Genomic DNA, 22,313 nt, shown 5'->3' with positions numbered 1-22,313 from the left:
CACTTTCTTACTTTGCCTTAAAGCTCTTTCCCTCCTTTAGCTGCCTGATGTGTCTCGATTTGAGTTGCCTCCCCCAGGAAGGGCACCCTGATTGGAACAGGAAGGAGGAAATCTGACTCCATCGGGGATCTGTTTTTGCTTTTTGTTTTTACTCTAACTTTTGTATTCCGTTGCTTTTGCTCCCCCTTAAGATGTGGCCTAGAGCCTGAAACATAGAGGGCAGCCCATTCTCCAGGCTCTGACCTTTGAGGGTCTAGCACTTTTCTAGTTACACAGAGATAGAAAGTTGCAGAACAGAGAGTAACATTCGTTTTGCTGGAGGCTTACAGGAATACTGTGCCTTGAACCGTGTGGACCAGAACAAAGGATTCCCACACGGAGAAGTGTACAAGGACCCACCACGTCCCTCCTCTTTTCAGTATAAAAGAAGCCTGGACTCTGACGCGGGTAAGACGGTGCTCTGGGACACTCGTCAGGCATTTTCTTGCCCTGCTGGCTTTCCGAATAAAGTCGCCATTTCTTGCCTCAACAACCTGTCTCTCGATTTACTGGCCTGTTGTGTGGTGGACATTACGCGCCTGGATCCTGTGACGAGATCCCTTAGAAGGCGCAGGGCACTCTGCCCCACCTGTAGGTCCCTACAGCCCTGGCTCCGACATCTGTAACAGCACCTGCGTCACTTTTGCCTCAGTTCGCAATCTTGACTGCAAGCTCCTTCAACACCAGGACCTTCTTTAACTAAACTTTTTCCATCTCGCACCCTAGTTTGAGAATCCTGCAGGAGTGTATTGGTCAGCTATTGCCACCGTAACACTGCATAACAAATCACCCCCAAACTCACGGGTGCACCATAACCAGCATTTATTTCTGGCTCACTGTCCGCCAGTTGGTGGGGATTTGGCTGATCGAGGCTGGGTTTGGCTCTGTCTGGCCAGGGCGTGTCTGCTCTGCGTTTCTTATTCTGGGATTGGTGGGACACCAGAGGCGGGACAGCCTCAGGGCGGCATGAGCACATTTTAAGCCTCTGCCTCTTCCCCTATTAGCCAAAGCATGACATACGGCCAAGCCTGGATGTACGGTACCACTGCCCGCCGCGAAGCTACAGCCAAGACATGGATGTACGGTACCACTACAAGGAAGGAAGACGTCACACCTGCCATCCGGTCTGCCCCCGGGGCACTTAAACATCCATGGCATCAACAAGTAGGGGATATTCGAGAGGTCCCAAAATATTCCTCCGTAGCTGCACAGATCTTAGCAACGGCGCGTTTACCCACACGTGAGAACCTCGGCGAGGCTGCTTCCCACCTTCTCCCAGCATCACACCCCCCCGCCCCGGTTCCCAAAGTGGCACCAACTGTTTCACCGCAGCTTGGAGGGTCAGCGTGACAGACCGACAGCAGTCTTGACTGGGGTACTTGGGTCCCTGGAGAACTGACGCAACAGGGCACGGCCTGGTCAACCCGCCTCTGGCCCTGCCTCCACTGCCTCTGCTACAGCCCCTCGGGCATCCACAGGGGCAAAAGGCTGAAACCCCGTGACATTCTTGCAGACCGTCAGGTTTCACCAGACCCGCACTGTAGGCAGACTGTGGGCACAGAGGCGGGAATTATTAACAAAGCTTGTGACGGAGCAAATACGTTGGCTCATTATTGTTCTGTTTGTTCTTCTGATTATTTGAGGAATTTCATTAAAGACCACTGAGGGAGATGGGCCCTTTCTAAGCTCCTGCCCGTCGACCTCAATCCTCGGGACTTTTGCGCCATGCCGTTTGTTTTTAAGGTTCGTTTTTGTCAGGATGGTGCGGAATTTTCCTTGGCCGTTTGCAGGGTGGCAGAGGTCAGGAGTAAGAGGCATCAATATTTATTTCCTAAACAGTTAATTCTCACTGTGTTGGGGAAGTGGACGGGATACATGTGCATTATGTGGCAGAAAATGGTGAATAATTTACTGGGCCTTTTCGAATCCCTGCCTGTGGAATGAGGCAAAGCGCAGAAAAGGAAGAAGTGTCTGCCCTTGCTCAGGTAGGGACATCTGCTCGGCACAGAGGGGCAGGGAGGGGACAGGAAATGACCAAAGGGCACTGTGCGTCACGGAGGGACGGGGGGCTGCAAACGCCGGGATCTGGTTCTTGCCACTTGAGGCTGGAGAGGCAGGATGTGACCAGCGCAGTGGTATTTACTGCTCATCGCCACTGACGGGGTGTCCTTACAGCCACGAGCCACGAGGGCCGTTCTCAGACATTCGTGTACAGAGATGAGGTGCTGCTGAGAAAGGTCCCATCATCGTCGCTTTCTGTAAAAAGCACGCGTGTTATTCCGTCAGGGCGATGGGTTTTATACAGCGTATTTCTCTGCTCCCGGGTTTCTCCGCTTTGGCAACCCTGACCCTCCCTGCAGCCAGGCGTCCCCGCGAAGGACAGGAGACCTGGCCGCAGCCCTGGTCTCTGCCCCCGAGATGCCAGGAGCACTGCTCGCCCATCGTGACAACCAAAAAATTGTCTCCTGACGCTGCTGCTCTCTTCCTGGAGGGACCATTGCCCCTCGCTGGGAACCATGGCTTTCGTCCCATCCAGCAACAAATTCTCGGGCTGCTAAGCGGGGACATGCAAATTAAAACACGAGTTAAGTACCATTTCCCTTAGCAGGTTTGCAATAACCTCAAGTTGGAGAAAGCAGGGTGTTGACAAAAGGAGAGCGAGGCGGGTGGTCCCAGCGGAGTGTCCCAGGTGGGCGTGGGGGATGGCGCGATTCTCTTCCAACTAAAAGCGCACATTTCCAGCGACCGAGACCTTTCGGTATCAACCTAGGAGAAATTATGGTCCTCCAAGGACGTGTTTCAATAATATTTGCTGCAAGATCACGTGGCATCGTGAAGAATGGACCCCCCCCCCCCGCCATGTGCCCATCAATAGGGGCGCTGGGCTCTTTGGCAGCAGCTAAAAATAACGAGGTGCATCTGTGTACTGATGTGGCTGCGACAGCAGGACAGAGCGTTAAGGAAAGAAAAAGCAAATTACCCGATGAAAGGCTCAGAGTAATTTCATTTCTGTTTCTCTCTCTCTCTCGCTCTCACACAAACAGCATGTTTTCTGCAGCTGCGTGTCTGTACATGTCAACAGAAGTCCACAGAAGAAGGTCTGGAAACGTTCTCGGGGGTGGGGATGGGGCCCGTGACCCCCAGTCTCCTTTTCTAAGGACTTGGCGAGGGTTTTGGTGGTAACTGGGCTGGGCGTCTGGGGGGACAGAGGCCGGCGTGGGGGTCGAGTGAGCGGGGAGACAGCGCAGGCTGGTGTGTGTTCCAAAGCGGGTGCCGTGATCTACAACGGCCAAAAGCCGGGTGAACCCAAGCGTCCAGCGACAGATGCGTGGATAACAAAACACAGCCCTACATCCGACAGCCGATCCTTCGGCCCCACAAAAAGGTTAATCCACAGGGTGACACGGATGAACCTTGAAAACAGATGATGAAGTGAGAGAAGCCGGACACGAAAGGCCACGTGTCACACGATTCCACCCATAGGAAATGTCCAGAATCAGTAAATCCAAACGGACAAAGCCTATTTCTGTTTGTCAGGGGTCGGGGGGTTGGGGGTGGGGAGCGATGGTTCCATGCACACAGGGTCTCCTTTGGGGATGAAAGTTCTAGAACTGGACACAGGTGGTGGGAGCCCGACCCTGAGATGTGCCGAGTGCCCCTGAGCTGTGCGTTTCGTGGCCGGTGCTTCCACGTGATGCGACCTTCATCTCAATAAAAGTTTTAGAAAAGGGCACCCCTTCTGAGACCCGGGCGGGATCGACCTTGCCGATGACCCCTCCCCCAGACCCCCTGCTCCAGAAACGACCCTTCGTCACGACCCCAGAGCCAGGATGACCCCTGTCGGAAGTGCGAGTGTGTTGACAAGGACGTGGGAGGTGTTGGCTCTTAATTAACGAGGTCAGATCCTTGGATGTGTGATGAATCGCGAGGGAACAACCCGACGTGGCCAAACGCTTGGTGGGAGACTGCGCAGGAGGCACAGACCCAGCCCCTCGAGAGGCCTTGAGCGGCGGGGCGGTCACTCAAACAAGTCACTGGGTGATAAATCTCATGCCCGAAGGATGCCCCCCACTTAGGGAAGACGCTAAGTAGGGACAACTAACTCCCGGGAAACCAACGGAGGAGCCCGAGGCGGTGGTTTGGCTGGGGGTGGGGGTCTTCAGGGGCCCCCTGCGGAGGCGGGGCTCAGAAGGAAGGAGGCTGAGGCATCTTTAAGTTGCAGATAAGAACGCCCAGGTGAAGCAGGTGTACGGCGAGGTTGCCCACGTGGCGGGCATCCGGCAGGAGGCACAGCTGAGGAGAGGCTTCCCATCCCGGCACAGGGGCTGGGTCTTCCCATCAGCTCCCTAACCTGTGACCCTGGCACCGTTTTGGGTCTCTCCTCAAACGCCACACCCCAGCCCCACCCCACCTGCCACCCTCATTTTGAGACGACGTTGTGCCCTTTTCCACGGAGAACACAGAAGCCACGGGTGTGGAATGCCTCCACTTTCCCGTCTGGTCTGCATCCATCCTCCTTCCCACCTGCTCCCGGTGGGATGGTCTCCAAGTCGGGGCCTGACCCTCCCCGTCCTGGAGCCCCTCCTTCTGTGCTCACGTCCTATTAGTTGTTAGGGCCAATGCGCTGACACCGCGGGACCCTGATTCGCTGAGCCTGTGGTTTACGTCACGGTCACACTATGCAATGAACAGTCTGTGGGTTTGGACCGACGCACAGTGTCGCGTGTGCACCACTGCCGCGTCAGACAGGGGACTGTCACTGCCCTGAAAATCTCGTGCACGCGTAGTCACCCCGCCCTCCTCCTCCCCCCTCCCCCCGACAACCACTGCTCTTTCTCCCGTCTCCGCGGTTTTGCTTTTCCCAGAATGTCACGCACTTGGAATCACAGTCTGCAGCCCTCTCATCCCGGCTTCCTGCCCTCGGTGATGGGCACTGAAGGACCCTCCCTGTCTGTCCAGGGCGCGGCTGCTCCTTCCTTTCATTGCTGAATCATAGTCCACTGATTCAATGAACCACAGCGTGTCCACGCACCTGCTGAGGGCATCGTGGCAGCTTCCAGCTTTCGGTGGCTTTGGTGAAGCTGCTGTGAGCACCGGGGGCGGGTTTCACAGCTTCGCACAGGCGGGGCGCGAAGCCTCCCTCCCTCCCCAAGCCCGTCTGTCTCTGCTTTTCTTCCCTCACCTCCCAAGCGCTTCTCCACTCAGCCCAATCCTGCTGGCTTTCATCGGCACTTTTACTGAACTGGATTCGTTCTGCCTGCGCACAGCAGACCACACGGCCGAGAGGCTGCGGGGCGCAGCAAAGAACGGGGCTGTTCCCAAGGCGGCCAAGTGAGGAGACAGAGAAGGAGCGTCAGATCCGCCTCCCCGAAGGCCGGAGCTGGGGCATCTACGGGATGAAGAAGAAAGCAGCCACGCGGGACGTGGGGAGAGGCGACAGAAAAAGCTGCGGTCGGGTCGCTTTGCGTAGGCGTAGCTAAGACTCTGCCCTCTGCACGATGTGAAGGCCGAGTTTTCGGCCCTCTGACGTCAAAAGGTCACCCAGCAGACATTCACGCGTGCCCAGGGTGCCACTGGAGGGTCCGTGGTCCTATCACGTCCCTACCAGCTCCGCTGGAACCAGACACAGCTGACTCCACGGTCCCGGACAACGACTCAGGTGACAGACAACCTTCTCGCTTAGGCTCCTGCTGCTGGAGGCCTCACACCACAAGGACCGTGACTGACGAAGGTGTTGAAACGGACTGACCCGTGATCACCCACGGCCCCAGTACTTTGGCAAAGTGCTTCTCAAGGTCTGGTCTCTGGGCAGGAGCTGCAGGCTCCCGAGAACTCCTTAGAGACGCAACTCCCAGCTGCCCCAGAGCGGAGTCAGAGAGCGGGGGGCACAGCCGCCACCTGCGTGACGCGGATGAGGGTTCAAGCTGGAGAACTACAGCCTGGGACGCACAGCCCTGGACGGTCGTGACACCTCTGCGCTTCAAACCCTCAAGGACAGTGCAACGCCTCCTCCCACCCTGCAGAACAGGCGGATCCCGCAGGTGACAAGAGCAAGTGTCCCCAAGGATGGAGGGACTGGAGGAGCCAGAGCCCTCACGCACCTGTGGGAATGTAAAAGGGGGCAGCCGTGGGAGCATCCCGCCTGCTGTCTCCAGGACCGAATATGCACCTGCCACATGATCTACACCCCCCTCCCGGGGAGAAATGAAAACACACGTCCACACTAAAACCTGCACACCCACGTTCACAGCAGCCTTATTCTCAGGCGCCTAAAGGCAGAAGCACCCCAAGGGTCCACCCAGGGACCCAAGGATAAACAAATGCAGTCTGTCCACACAATGGGCTATGGCGTCGCCGTAGAGGAAGGAAGAGCTAAGAGGTCATGGCATGGACGCACCTTGAGAACAGGACGCTCAGGGAGAGAAACAGGTCACAAAGGACCACACATCATATGAGTCCATATTCGTGTCGTGTCCAGAATAAGCAAATCCGCAGAGACAGAGAGGAGAGCAGGGGATGCAGGTGCTGCAACGGGGTGGGAAACAGGGCGGTGATGATCGAGGGTGTGGCTCGCCTCTCGAGACGATGAGAAGGTTCTAAGAGCAAGAGGGATGGTGGCTGCACGTATCTGGGGACTTCCTGAGGCCCCGATTCTGCGCACTTTAAGCAGACGAACTGCAGCCCAATAAAACTGCTCTAAAAGCAACACTCAAAGCCCCCCATGGCTCTTAGGATTGAATTAGGAGTCCTTCCAGCAGCCTGCGGAGCCCTGCATGGCTACAGCGTGCGCCGGGGGTGGGGGGTGGGGGTGGGGTCTCCACGGCGATGCTCTTCCCTGCTCGGTTTATCTCAGACGCCTCCTACGTGGGTCCCTGGTCTGGTCTGCCCATGCCCCCCATGCTCCCTCAGGGTGCCCTGCCTTCTTCATCGTCTTATCACTGTTTGCGAAGCCGCTTTGCTTTTGTTTCATTAGCGTCTATTTCTCCCATGAGACCCTAAGCTCTGCGGAGCCCAGCCCCGGATCTCCTAACTGCAGTGCCAAGCCCAGTGCCTGGCATGGAGAAGGTGCTTAATAAATATTAATCACATTAACTAATATTAATGGAAATGCTAATTTGCTTCCACACACCTGGGAGGGATGCATCAGTATTCTTCAAACACATGCAAAAATCATTATAATTGCTTTTCTTCTTGGCTGAGCGCACATTTTGTATAATTGCCCATCTCTGAGCTGGAAAGAAACTTGGTGAGGTCGCTGTCATCGATTGCATTAGGTTAAAAGGCCCAGGATCACAGCTGACCTTTTCCTCGGTAAACGCCTGCTGCTGGGGGAGGGGGTGAGCACATGTGATTAAGTCAGAAGCTGTGATGAAACCCAGACAGAACGGGGCAATGCCCACCTGCACCACCGTGTCTGTCTGGCAGGCAGCCCTCGCTGGGGACTTTGGCCTAAGTACACCAAGGTTGTCACTCACGTTCAGTCTTGGCTTTCAAGATATTAATTATCTCTCGAGGGTTTGTTATAAGAAGGTCCGAGAAAAGCACGGCAGCAGCGGGAGGCTGATGTGCAGAGAGCAGGACCACCTGAGGACACAGGCTGGCAACGCTCGTCCGTGATGTTCTCCCATGAGCCTGGGGCCCGCCTGCCTTTGTCAGAGCTGACGCCACCCACTGGGCGGCTGCACCCAGAGAAATGGACTGTTTCACGGTTCTGGAGGCTGGAAGCCCGAGATCCGGGTGTCGGCAGGGCTGGTTCCTCCCGAGGCCTCTCTCCTCAGCACCCAGATGCCCGTCTCCTCCCTGTGCCCCTCTGAGTCTGGTCCCAACCTCCTCATACAACGGGCCAGAGCAGGTGTGCACCCACCCTCACGACCTAATTGTCCCCTAAGTGCCTCTCAGGAGCCTCTGTCACCAAATACAGTCAGGAGGCGAGGACGCCAACCTATTCATTTTGAGGTGCCCGGAACATGATTCGACCCAGAAAACCATCTTGTTTTCCCCTTGTGTTTACTGTTTTAAAAAACTTTCTAAAAAGTGTTATTGAAGTGTAGCTGATGTACAAGGCTATGCTAACTTCTGCTGTCCGACAAAGTGATTCAGTTAGACACGCACACACGTCTGCTCTCTTTCAGAATCTTCTCCTGCACAGATTATCACAGAACGCTGGGTAGAGTTCTCTGAGCTGTACAGCAGGTGCCCGGTGGCCAATCGTTCCATAGACCTCAGCGTGCATGGGCCAATCCCAAACCCCCAGGCCATCCCTCCTTCTCCACCTGTCACCTTTGGTGACCACAAGTTTTTCAAAGTCCATGAATCTGTTTCTATTTTGCAAATAAAGTGCATCTGTATCCTTTTGCAAAAGATGCCATATATAAGTGATATCGCAGGATGTTTGTCTTTCCCTGTCTAACTTAGTGCGATAACCTCTAGGTCCATCCACATTGCTACAAATGGCATTATTTCACTCTTTCTCATGGCTGCATAATATTCCACCATATATATGTACCACGTTTTCTTTACCATCGGTATCTCACCCTGCGGAAATGCAGAATCTGAAGAGAATGGAGGTGGGTACATGTATAACTGAATCACTTTGTTGTACAGCAGAGATTATAATTTCCCATCTGTTGCTGCAGTGGGCATAGGCTTCTCATGTGTGGCTGCAACGTGGGCAGAAAATGGGGGTGACAAACGCTCTGCGTCCATACAAAGAATCATGAAGACATGCCATGTGACAGGAAGCAATCTGTGCTTACTGTAGTTGACAAGCAGCAAGACCCTACAAGGCTAGAATGCTACCTAGACTTTCCTCCCCACCTGCAGGAACGACTTGATAAAGGTTGGAACAAAACCCTAAGTCATCCAGCAACGACTGACTATATATACAAATATATATACATAGGGCAAATATCTACATAAATGAACTAAGGGGGAAAGGTGACAAAAACAGTCGTAAACTTTTACAGACAGAGAATACGCGAACATTTTGCCGTGTGCATTAGTTTCCTATTGCTGCTGTAACAAATTACCACAAAATGACGGGCTTACAACCACATACAAACGTGATCTTACAGTTCTGGAGGTCACGAGTCATAAAATGGGCTGAAGATCAAGACGCCAGCACAGCTGTGCTCCTTTCTGAAGGGTCCAGGGGAGGACTGTTCCCTGGTCTTTTCCAGCTTCTAGAGGCTGCCCACTTCGCTCATGGCCTCTTTCTCCACATGTCAAGCCAGCGGCTGAGCTCTATTACATCGCATCCCTCTGACCTCCTCTTCTCCCGCTCTCTTCCACATTTAAGGACTCCATCATCTAGGATAACTCCCCACATTTTAAGGCCATCTGATTAGCAACCTTACTTCCATTTGCAACATTTGTCTCCCTTTCCTCTGTGACATAACGTATTCCAGGTTCCAGGGTTGGGACACGCCTATCTTTGTGGGTAGGGGGCACTATCCTGCCAACCCCACCAAAGGATACAGATGAAAAGTGCAAACATGTCACCTGCATTTTTTTAAATTAATGAAACAATTGCAACTAAGGAAGATAACAAAATAGTCAACATCTCAGGTGAAAGAGAAAGGGGGATAAAGCATAAGCTGACAGTGCTTGGGAAAAAAGTAGAAAAAAAGAATAAAACCAGGTCAGAAATGCAGATGGTGGTTCAAGAAGAGAAGGGAGACTGCTAAAATAAATATTACGAAAATAAAAAAAGTACAGTGTAGCCTACAGTGGATAGAGAGCAGAGGAGCAAAAGAAAAAAAAAAAGGAAAAACCTGAAAGAGACAGGTTTTAAAATGGATTGCGGGGGGAATGATACAAAAGCTGTGTAAGGCGGCCCTACATCCAGGTAACGGGAGTCCCTGAGGAAGAAACTCAGAGGAGCAAAGGAAATACTAGAAGATGCAACTCAAGAAAACTTTTCTGAAATCAAAGAAGACTTGAATCTGTGTAATGAAGGAACATACCACGTGACTCAGAGCAGTCAACTCTGCAACACTTCTCCTGGGTTACTAAGCTCCAAAGGTAAGGAAAAAAATTCCCGTGGGCAGCCTTGCAAGTAAAGGAAGACACTTAGACGGAAAAGGTGCAGGCAGGTCTAGATGTTTTCACAGTAACACTGAAAGCAAGAGAGAGAGAGGGAGGGGGTGCAGGGGAAATCCTTACAATATTCTCTTGGAAAGAGCGTGTGACCCATGGTTTACATTCAGCCCAACTTCTTTTCTTTCTTTTTATTTTTTGCTTTTTAGGGCCGCACTTGCAGCATATGGGTGTTCCCAGGCTAGGGGTCCAATCAAAGCTACAGTCACCAGCCTACACCACAGCTCATGGCAATGCCAGAGCCTTAACCCACTGAGCAAGGCCAGGAATCGAACCTGCAACCTCATGGTGCCTAGTCAGATTCATTTCCACTGCACCACGATGGGAACTCCCAGCCCAGCTATTCTTAAAGAGTAAAGATTACCCACAAAAATGCCTTCGACTAAGAATATATTCTATGAGTCCTTCTTGGGGCAATTTCTAGTGGATCGACTCCCGCTCAGCAGCATGTGACCAGAAAAAGAAGGAAATGTTTTAAATTATTTTCCTGAAAAGAGCATAAACTTGACATTAATACCCAATAGATTGCAGGAGCAGCAGACAGAACACTGGCACTGCTAGTTACCAGGAAGGATAACAGTAACAACAATAATAGGCTATCGGCCGCTCTCACTCATGAAGGCAGATGCCAAAATTCTAAATACAATAGGTTAGCGAATCAAAACAGTAACATTTCCAAACACATCACGACCGAGGATGTTATTACGTGAGGAATATGAGAACCATTCAATTTGAGGAAATCTAATAACACAATTCAAAGGGAAATGAAGACTATCTTCATTTGATGCTAAAGGACATTTGAAAAATTTCAATATCCACTCTAATTTTAACAAAGGCCCCACATAAACAGAGGTAGACAGATACTGCCTTATCCACCAGGACACCTGATACAACATATTTCCTTATGGCTCAAATCCAGCATCACTCTTTTTTTTTTTTTCTTTTTAGGGCTGCACCTGTAGCACATGGAAGTTCCCGGGGTTGCGGCTGAATTCGGAGCTGTCACTGAGGCCTATGCCACAGCCCCAGCAACACAGGATCCAAGCCGCCTCTGTGACCTGCACCACAGCTCACAGCAACGCACCGAGCGAGGTCAGGGATGGAACCTGCGTCCTCACACAGACCATGTTGGCTCCTTAATCTGCTGAGCCACAACGGGAGCTCCTCTGCTGTCATTCTGGATGGTGAGCCCCCAGGAGCATCTCCACGGACGTCAGCACAAGACAAGGATGGCTGCTTTCCGAATCACTGAGATTTCACGTTGCCCTGGAGAGCCTAGCCCATGCCAGCAGGAGGGGAGGCAGCACCTAGTCTTTCCGAAAGGCTCAAGCGGGGATCTAACCAGGCCTCTGCATCCAGCTGCCAACGTGCAGGAAACACAGGGACCAGAGGGTCCTGCCGAAGAGAACTGCAAGGTGCAAAACCCGCCAAAACCGGCCCAGATCTTCCCACAGTCAAGATCAAGAGGACGGAAGGGAACGCCCAAGATTAAATGAGATTTAAACACACCACACTTTTAAAAAGTGGGCAAGACTGAGCTACCGTGTCCTAGGAACACTCATCGGATGGTCACTTCATTCAGAAAGGCGAGGACGTCCTAGGGAGACACCCAAGAAACCCTGCCTGCGCCACGAGCCGGGGAGACCAACGCGTCTGGGGCGCCCAGGGCAGTGGTGAGAACTGCGCGGTGGACTGCAGCTTCTTCGTCCAGCGGGATACTGCAGAGCAATTAATAGAGGAACTAGGGCCACGCGGTCGACAGGGAGAAACCTCAGACACGGGACAGAATGAAAAAGGTGCAGAAGGCTAACTTCAATACGGGGGGTTGCCAGCATGGAAATGAATGTTCTCTGTAATTCACGGAAATTCCTGTGTATTAATAGCAAAAAGAAAAAAAAAAAAAAAAGTAAGAGCAGGCCCTTGGGGTGGGACTGACATATACACGCTACCATGTGTAGACTAGATAACTGGCAAGGACCTGCTGCATAGCACCAGGAAATCGAGTCAACAAAAAAAAAAAAAAATAAAACAGGGGTTCCCACTGCGGCTCAGTGGGCTAAGAACACAGCACAGGATCCGTGAGGCTGCGGCTTTGATCCCTGTCCTCGCTCCATGGGTTAAGGATGCGGTGTTGCAGCTCCGATTTGAGCCCTTGCCTGGGTACTTCCATGTGCTGCAGGTGCAGCCCTAAAAAGAAAAAAACACCCAGGCCCCTGAATGATTCATACACCCAGGCCCCTGAATGATTCATACTGATCTCTGAGAGTGTCTGCCTCCAGGGAAGGGAAGGGGGGAGGAAGGAAAGATACAGGGGCTTTGGGTATTGGCATAGGATGTGACCTCTCTAAAAATGCAAAAACCTGGAGTTCCCGTCGTGGCGCAGTGGTTAACAAATTCGACTAGGAACCATGAGGTTGTGGGTTCGATCCCTGGCCTTGCTCCGTGGTTTAAGGATCCGGCGTTGCCGTGAGCTGTGGTGTAGGTTGCAGACGCAGCTCGGATCCCACGTTGCTGTGGCTCTGGCGTAGGCCGGTGGCTACAGCTCCAATTCGACCCCTAGCCTGGGAACCTCCATATGCCGCGGGAGCGGCCCAAGAAACGGCAAAAAAGACAAAAAAAAAAAAGCAAAAATCTGAAATAAACATGGCAAAAAAGATTTGATAGAGTCCTTTCCCCCCTCCCCGACCAAAAGGAAAGAAATGCAAGGAACTGATGGCCACACAAGCCAGGAGGGTGGTGGCTGTGGGGACACAGAGGAGGTTACAGCCTCAGTGGACAGGGCTTCTGAGGAGGCTGCTCATGACCTGGGGCTCATTTACAAGGCCGTTTACCTGTAAATCTCTCCTGAGGCTGTACGTCTCTTTTGCGGGCTTTTGCATACCCACCGTTTTGTATTAAAATAACAATGTCACACTCTGCATGGCATAAAACACCATAAAAAATCAAAAGTCAAAAGTCAAATTGTAACAGCAGGTTGGCAATTTATATCAGAAGCAAAGGGTCATATGATTCAGCAATCCCTCTCCTGGGCGTCTATCCAGACAAAACTCTAACTCAAAAATATGCACACACTGGAGTTCCCATTGTGGCACAGTGGAAATGAATCCAACTAGGAACCCAGAGGTTGCGGGTTCGATCCCTGGCCTTGCTCTGTGGGTTAAGGATCTGGCGTTGCCGTGAGCTGTGGGGTGGGTCACAGATGCAGCTCAGATCCTTCGTTGCTGTGGCTGTGGTGGAGGCTGGCAGCTGTAGCTCCAATTCGACCCCTAGTCTGGGAACTTCCATATGCTGCAGGTGCAGCTCTAAAACAAAGAAAAATGCATGAACCCCTATGTTCATACGGCACTATTCACAATAGCCAAGACATGGCAACAACCTGAGTGTCCGTCAACAGATGACATTCTCTTTCATCAGTGGAAGGTAAAGAAGACATGGTACATATATACAAGGGAATACTACTCAGCCATAAAAAAGGAACATGATGATGTCATTCGCAGCAACACAGATGGGACTACAGATGACAGTACCAAGTGACGTAAGTCAGAGAAAGACAAACACCATGATATCACTTCCATGCGGAATCTAAAATACAACACAAATGAACTTATCTATGTAACAGAAGGAGATGACTCACAGACACAGAGAAGAGATTTGTGGTTGCTGAGGGGGAGGAGGGAGGCAAGGATGGAGTGGGAGTTTGGGATCAGCAGATGCCAACTATTCTACATAGGAGGGGATAAACAGCAAAGACCTCCTGTACAGCACTGGGAACTACAGTCGCTACTCTGTGATAAATTATAATGCAAAAGAATACATACATAACTGAATCATTTTGCTGTAGAGCAAACATTAAAACCCTACACATCAACTTCAATAAAAATTTTAAAAAGCAAAGGGTTTGACTCAAGAGTTCCTCCAAATAAATAAGAAACAAAAAGCGACTGTTTATTAGAAAAACTGACACACTTTATGCACAGTTAACAAATCAAATCATACGGGAGATATGCCACATCACTCGTGGGCTGGGCCAGGCTGCTCGTCAGCTGGTGAGCCCCCCTCCTTTCTGGCGCAGGCACCTGGGAAGTCACATGACAGGCTCTAGCCAATGACATGCAGCAGACGTGACACATGTCACTTGTGGGTGGCAGCATTTAAACACCTGTGGGAGGGGCCCCAGGGCCCTCTTTCCACCCACAAGAACTCAGGAGCACACTTGCTACGGAAGCACAAAAAGCAGCTGTTATGTGGAGGGCAGCTGCCTGGACAGTCGCAGAGGCCACCAGGCACTGCAGGTGAGCAAGAAACCAGCCCTTCCCGTTTTCGGCTGCTGACGTCTCGGGGCTGTTTGTGGCCGCAGCCTAACCCAGCCTATGCACGGGAGTGCAGGGAGGGGGTTACAAATACTCTCAGTGTGGCCTGTGACTGTGATTATTGTGGTCCAGACGTGGGAGAAAAATGCTCCTGTTCCCCACAGTGAGGGCTCAGGGCATCCTACAAACTGCCGAGGCTTCTAAACGTAGCTGATAAGACAAAAAAAAATGACAACCGCGTAAGCAAAGCTGAATACCTTCCTATTTCCAAATGCTGCGCCACGGCCGACGCGTTCTGATGACCACACGATTTCACCTGCTGTGTGCTCTCCACAAGGCGCTTTATCAGGAGAGAAGGAGCGGACACCCCTCCTTCCACTTGTTCATTCAACAAGTATCTGTCGAGGGCCCGTGTGTCTGGCCTGCTTCTGGGTGACCGACCAGAGACGGAGGAAAGTGAAAACTCCTACTGGGCTGGAGTTTACCATCGAGGCTGGAGACACAGACAGTACACCGCCATCCCACACAAAGAGAGGGCGTAACGTCACAGCAGGGGTTAAAGGCCACAGGGAAAGACGGGACAGGACGAAGGCAGTGCAGAACGGGGCGGGGGCAGCATTTGGAAGGAGCGGCCAAGGAGGACTCTCACTGAGAAAGGTGGCCTCTGGGCACAGATCTGAAGGAGGAGAGGTCCGGCCGCCTGGCTGTCGAGGGCAGTGTTCCAGGAGATGCTGCTGTCGGTGCAAAGGCCCTGGGGTCTTAGAGGGACAGTGGGGAGGCAGCAATGGAATGAATGAGAGCAGGTGAGTGAGAAAAAGGGCAGAGAGAGACCAGCGGGAGGACCGGAGTCACAGCGGGCTGTGGAGGCGGAGGAGGGGCCGGGCTCAGATGCTGGGCTCACACTTTCAAAGGGGGAGCGGCTACCGTTTCCTGAAGGCGTGGCTGTGAAACCCTGGAGAAAGAAAACGCCAGAGCAGCTCCATGGTTTCAGCCTGAGCAGCTGGAAGGAGGCGATGGCATCGATGGCATCGCCTCAGAGGGGAGACCCTGGGGCAGGGGGCAGGGGGCAGGTTGCCAGGGAGGGAGGCCCAGCAGCCTCGGACACGCCCACTGCAAGGTGCCTGCAGCCCTCGTACTGGTCTCCTGCGGTTGCCGCAGCACACGGCCACAAACCAGGAGGTTTAAAACAACAGAAATTTCTTCCATCGTATTCTGGGGACCGTAAGTCCAACATCCAGCAGGGCCACACTCCTCAGGGGACCTGGGGGGGGGACATTCCTGTTCCTGGTTCCTTCCAGCGTGTCCTGGCTGGTGCTGGTCGCACCCCCGACTCTGCGTCTGCGGTCTCACCGCTTATGCTCCTCTGTGTTCGTGTGTGTGTCTTGTGGGGACACTGTCCCTGGGTTTGGGGCCCAGTCGGGATGGTCCACGTGGAGCTCCTCAGCTCAAGGGCCCTCTTACGTCGACGAAGACGTTTTTCCCAAATGAGGTCACAGTCCCGGCTTCTGGGGAGCAGGACGTGGACGTATCCTTGGGGAGCTGCCTCCCAGCCCACTCCGTGTCGCCAGTGGTCGGGGGTCTTTCAGAGGGGAGGTCACAGCGGGACAGGGCAGCGTTCTCAACGTAACAGCACGGGTTGGACGGTCGCACCAAGACACGGATCTGGGAGGCGCTCTGCCAAGTACCCGGTGGTCTGCTGAGCAAAGGCTGTGCCCGGTGAGCACGCTGGGTCCCGGCCCAGGCGTGGGTGGGACATCCGTGCTCACAGAGGGGGATTTCGAAGACCTGCCTCAAGCCAAGAGGTCCTTCACGGCATCACAGCCATTTGTGGCTGAGTAAGAGGCCCCAGCTCCCTGGCCCTGATAATGAAGCTAAGAGCGTGGAGCTGGACCCGCTGTCTAAGGGGCGAGAGGAGTGTCCCGCCCTCCCTTCTCTGGGCTCAAATCTTGGGGGGAGGCGGGCACAGATGTGTCAGGAAAAGAGACAGCAGACCGCAGAGACCCTGCGCGGTGTTTGCCCCGGGACCCCTGGGAATGCTGCTCCTCCCGGGGGTCCCCACCCTCAGGGTAGGGGCTCTGCGGCAGGGGGACAGCGGCGTCACCACTCACCCCCATGGGGACACCCGAGGGGAGGCATCAAGTCCCAGGCATGAGTTTTGAGGTACGCGTGTCAGCGTGTCCTCGGAGCCGGAAAGGAGCTTCAGATCAACTGCTGGAGCTCGCAATGGCTTTGGTGACGCATCCCAGAGACAAAAAGCCAAGGATGTCCCCACAGTGACACAGGGCGAAGCGGAGAGCGGGGCTGCAAATCCCAACCTCCGTCTCCTGGGCACCTTCCACCGGAGGAATGGACACGCCAAGGGAAGACCGTTCCGGGTGAGGGTGTTTAGGGACCAGCAGCAGAACTGGAATCTGGCTCGCGCCCTGGAGGCTGCTTGGCCAAGAACAAGGCCCCCGACTCCAAAAGGCGAGGAGCCCAAATGGAAAAGAATCTGCAGAAGAATCCGTCTCTCCACATACATCTGAACCACGTCGCTGCACGCGGGAACGCACACAACAGTGTAAAGCAACTACCTTTTCATCAAAAACCGAACAAGCCAACACCGGCTGCAAGATGCCTCTGCCCCCACCTGGGGACACCGAGGCCGGCCTGCCACCCCCACCGCCGCGGCCTCTCGACCCCACATGTGGGGGCTGCCTCTGTGACTGGCTCTGGACACGGTGGCTCAGCGGCAGCCACGCTTGGCAGGCTGGATCCATGAGGTCCCCTTTCCTTTGCCTCCTGGCAGCGACTCCGAGACCAGAGAAACTGGAGCCCAGGCCAGGAGCCCTCGCCCAGACGCCTGGGAGGCATGGAGGCCAGGAGCTGGCGCTTCCCAGCCTGTCTGGTGGGAGGGAGAGGCCGCTCGGGTGCGAGGCGGCCAGAATTCACAGCACTGTTCGCAGCGAGCAGCTGGATGTGCCCGTTTTGAAACAGGGACAAACAAAACAGTATCTTCCTCAAACACAGGCAGACCTCAGAGATAGTGCGGTCGCTTCCAGACCACTGCAAGAGAGCCAGCCACATGGATGGCTTGGTTTCCCAGTGCACAGAAAAGTAATGTTTGCACCAGCCTGTAGTCTAGTAAAGGTGCAACAGCCTTCTGTCTAAAAACACAATGGGGGTACCTTAATTCAAAAACGCTTTACTGCTACAAAGTAACCACCATCTGAGTCTCCTGTGCATCCTCATTTTTTTTCTGGTGGAGGGTCAGTGTTGCTGACTGCTGACCAGTCCAGTAGTGGTTACGGAAGCTTGGTTGGGGTGGCTGCAGAAGTGTCTTTCTTCTTTTTTAATTTATTTTTTATTGTTATTTCCCCCAACACACTCCCCCCCACACACTGTACAGCCTGGGGACCCAGTTACACATACATGTATACACAATTTTTTCTCCCATTGCTGTGCTGCGTTTGAAATATCTAGACAAAGATCTCAGGGCTACACAGCAGGATCTCATTGTAAATCCATTCCATGAGCAATAGTTTGCATCTGTTGACCCCAAGCTCCCAATCCCTCCCCCGGGGCAACCACAAGTCTATTCTCCAAGTCTATGAATTTATTTTCTGTGGAAAGGTTCATTTGTGATGTATATTAGATACCAAATATGAGTGATATCATATGGTATTTGTCTTTCTCTTTCTGACTTATTTCACTCAGTATGAGAGTCCCTAGTTCCATCCATGTTGCTGCAAATGGCATTACTTCATTCTTTTTTATGGCTGAGTAGTATTCCATTGTGTATATATACCACATCCTTCTAATCCAATCATCTGCCAATGGGCATTTGGGTTGTTTCCAGCTCTTGGCTATAGTGAATAGAGCTGCAATGAACATGCGGGTGCATGTGTCTTTTTCAAGGAAATTTCTTTTTTGGTTTTGCTTTTTAGGGCTGTACCCGAGGCATATGGAGGTTCCCAGGCTAGGGGGCAAATTGGAGCTATAGCCATCAGCCTACACCATAGCCACAGCAACATGAGATCTGTGGCCTCATGGATTCTAGTCCGGTTCATTATCGCTGAGCCACGACGGCAACTCCTGAAATTTCTCACACAAAGACCACAATGCAGTCTGCCGCGTCCCAGGACTCTTTTCATTTACAAATGATACCTCTGTCCGTGCAGTGCTGTCTGATAGCATCTTACCCTCAGCAGAACTTTCAAAATTCAATCCTCTCCAACCCGGCTGCTGCTTCATCAACTAGGTTCACGTCCTATTCGAAGCCCTTTGTTGTCATGTCAACAATCCATTAAGTTCTCCATCTTACGGGGCATGGTTCACGGCCCCCCAAACCAATTAGCAAAGGAACCTCCGAGATCAGCAGCCACAGACCATCTTAAGTATAATAATTAAAAAGTCTGAAATATTCCCAGAACTACCACAATGTGACTCGGAGATAAGAACAGAGCAAATGCTGGTGGCATGACTCACCAGATGTAAGGTCACCCTAGACCTTCAACGTGTAAAGAAAAAACCCCAAAAACCACAATGTCTGCGGAGCACAGTAAAGCAAAGCACAAAACGGGGTCTGCCTGTGTAGTTTTGGTGAAATTATATTCTTACACTAAAACTCAGTGCGTCCCATTTAATGCAAGAGAGAGCCCAGCCTCCTGGCCGTGGCTGGCTCCAACCTGTCTGTCCAGGCTCAGGTCTCACTGCAACCTCCCAACCTTGCTTCACTGGGCTACAGCAGACCACCTACTCTGCCCACCCTCAGCCCCCGCCTCCCTGTTTGATTCTCTTTTTTTTCAGGTACATTTGCAAACGGTGAAAGAAAGCAGCCTTAAGTGTTACAATGTGACCAGGTGCTAACAAGTGCATACACCTGTGTGTGCCAGACCTCCAACAAGCGGGAGAACCTTCCACCCCCTGGTCATGCTCTCAGGCCCCTCCCCCGCCCATCCCCGTCTCCATCCGCCCTTCGAAGCAATGACTGATTTGCTTCGGCCACCATGGATTTGTTTTGCCTGTTCTGGAATTTCACATCCATGGAAGGCACTCGTATACAGTTTTCGGCGTGCTGCTTCTTTTGCTAGCAACACGGTCCCGAGAGTCACTGCTGCCTCTGTGTGTGTCCGTCTGTGATGTCTACTCACTGCGGCAGGATCAAGGGGACTGTGGTGGACCACAGACAGGCTGGGCAATTGACCATTTTCATTTGACCAAGGATTGTTCTGATCCTTGAGACTGTCTGCGGGCAGGGGCGATGGGGAGCTTGTGTCCTTCGAACCCACCACAAGCAAACTCGCTTTCGTCTGTTTTTATACAAGGATGCTTTGGTTAAGATCATGTTTGGGGAGAAAAAGAAGAGATTCCACACAATGTCATCTGAGAAACAAACTGGAACCATCAGGTCAGCGCATAGGTCATTCTCAGAACTAAGCACATCCTCCAGCTAGAAACCATCTCACAGCCAAGATTTTGAGATTTTAGAAAGTCAACCAACAAATGTGTGGCCCCCCAAGAAGCACATCAGACTCAGTGTAAGATTCCCCAGACCTCAGGACAAGACTGACCTGCAGGAGCCACCTGATGGTGCATGATGCTTGTCCAGGACGTCACCGCTTGTCCCCAGTGAGCTGCACGCATCCTGCCCAGAGAGTTCACATCTTACAGAACATTCTGGAAGCCCGAGGGGCCTTCCCTGAGCCCTTGAGACAGGAAGGGGGAGGATGAGAGGTGGATGATGTGCAGTGTTCATGGCGGGCCGTGGTGAGGGTTGCAGAGAAACATTTTTGAGGTTTTCTGGGCAAATTTCTCTGCAGCTTGGAATCCTGGGTTAAGAACCAGCTTTGGAAGTTGATTGGCACCTGTGCAGAGAGGGACAAAAGGCGAGAGAAATTCAGAGTTCCACGGGGGTAGGCAGCGGCCCAGGACCTGGAGACGCTGAGCTTCCCGGCCCCAGGAGAGGGGGCGCCTCCTGCAGGGCCAGAGTGAGGACCCAGGCTCACCCCATTCCCATGGGGCCCCGGCAGGGCACGATTTTAGGTTTTTGTCACGGCCACACCCCACTTCTGGACGCACATTTATATTAAGGATGTGCAATAGGGGATGACGGTGAAGCATACAGAAACCACGGCTTCCGTAAGGGAGAAGCCCGTCCCTCTCACCGTGCAGTCCCGTGGCCGGTAGTCCTGGCTGTGTGAGGGCTCCGGGCTCCCCTCCATGGCGTCACCGGGGACCCAGGGTTCTTCCGTTCTGTTGTTCCCTCACCCCCTGGATGCTGGCCACAGCCAACACAGTGGACTTTGCTACCACGTCTGCTTTCTAGCCTTTTGGGAAGGAAAAAGGCCAACGACGGGAGCAGGTGGTTCGCCTTAGGCCTGAGTTGAGCAAAGCCCTCCTGCTCACATCCCATTGGTCCCTCGTGATCACATGACCACATAGACCCGAAAGGGAGGCTGGGAGTTGTAGTTCCCACGTGGGTAGCCTTGTGCCCAAGAGAATTTGAGACGACCCGCAGCTGTGCAAGGCGTCCTTGAACAAGGACAGAAGTTCATCAACCCCAGGCTGCTGTTTCTTCTTTCCCGCCAGAGTTAGGCTACTTCTCATCCATTTTTTTTTAATTGAATGAAAGATTCTTTAAACTCTGTAGCGCCTTACAACTTTCAAGTTTCACCCACATGATTTCGTATAAAAGAACTTTTTTCCCTCCTACCTCTATTACCCTCCCACTTTCTGGCCCCCACTGGTAGCCACTAGCTTGTTCTCTGCATCTGTGAGTCTGGGTTTTGTTTGTTTTATTCTAGTTTATTTTTTAGGTGCCACATATAAGTGATATACAGTATTTGTCTTTCTCTGACTTATTTCACTATGTGTAATGCCCTCCAAGTCCATCCATGTTGCCACAAATGGCAAAATTTCATTCTTTTTTTTTAGGGCTTATTGTTCCATTATACACACTCACACACACACACACACACACACACACACACACACACAATATACCACAGCTTCTTTATCTATTCATCTGTTAATAGACACTTAGGTTGCTTCCGTATCTTGGCAATTGTAAATAATGCTGCTATGAACATTGGGGTACATATAACTTTTTCAAAATTTTTTTTAAATGTTTTTGTAAATACCCAGGAGTGGAAGTGCTGGGTCATATTTCTATCTTTAGTTTTGGGGGGAACCTAATGTAAATTAATTAGTGGCTGCACCAATTTGCATTCCCAATAGCAATGGGCAAGTGTTCCCTTTTTTCCATATCCTTGCCAACATTTCATTTGTTGTGTTCTTTAGTTTTTTTTCTTATTTTTTTGCTTTTTAGGGCCGCACCTGCAGCATATGGAGGTTCCCAGACTAGGGGTCGAATCAGAGCTAGAGCTGCTGGCCCATACCACAGCCACAGCCACGTGGGATCCGAGCCGCGTCTGAGACCTACACCACAGCTCACGGCAGCGCCCACTGAGCAAGGCCAGGGATCGAACCCACAACCTTGTGGTTCCTAGTCAGATGCGTTTCTGGCGCGCCACGGCAGGAACTCCTGTTATTTGTGTTCTCTTGGATGACGGCCATTCTGACAGTTGTAAGGAGGCATCTCACTGTGTTTTGTTTGTTTGTTTTTAAAAGGGGCCACACCCGTGGGATATGGCAGTTCCCAGGCTAGGGGTCGAATCAGAACTGCAGCTGCCGGCCTACACCACAGCCACAACAACCCTGGATCTGAGCTACGTCTGTGACCAGCACTGCAGTTCACAGCCATGCCAGATCCTTAACCCACTGATCGAGGCCGGGGATTGAACCCGAGTCCTCATGGATACTAGCCAGGTTTGCTACTGCTGAGCCTCACTGTGGTTCTGGTTTTCACATCCCTGCTTCCCATGC

At 52.4% G+C, this 22,313-nt stretch overlaps 1 long non-coding RNA gene across 3 annotated transcripts in view; it reads right to left on the bottom strand.

The window, feature by feature from the left end:
* The window catches only part of LOC102158292 (uncharacterized), a 150,254-nt gene that overhangs the window by 75,364 nt on the left and 52,577 nt on the right, over positions 1 to 22,313 (bottom strand). The window contains exons 1-3 of one of the 3 annotated variants that reach the window (XR_002342199.2): positions 20,594 to 20,782; positions 20,000 to 20,293; positions 845 to 2,295 (exon numbers count right to left, since the gene is read on the bottom strand). This is a non-coding gene — a long non-coding RNA (uncharacterized LOC102158292). Of the gene's footprint in view, positions 1 to 844; positions 2,296 to 17,767; positions 20,294 to 20,593; positions 20,783 to 22,313 lie in introns of those variants that run through there. The other 2 variants (XR_014840034.1, XR_014840035.1) reach the window with 2 other exon arrangements.

The sequence above is a fragment of the Sus scrofa genome, chromosome 3 (genome assembly GCF_054392235.1).
Source record: "Sus scrofa isolate SSC_HxYL_T2T_F1_AM1 chromosome 3, Sscrofa_HxYL_maternal_Yorkshire_Landrace_v2.0, whole genome shotgun sequence".
NCBI classification, from domain to species: Eukaryota; Metazoa; Chordata; class Mammalia; order Artiodactyla; family Suidae; genus Sus; species Sus scrofa.
This window is presented reverse-complemented; position numbering and strand designations above follow the sequence as displayed.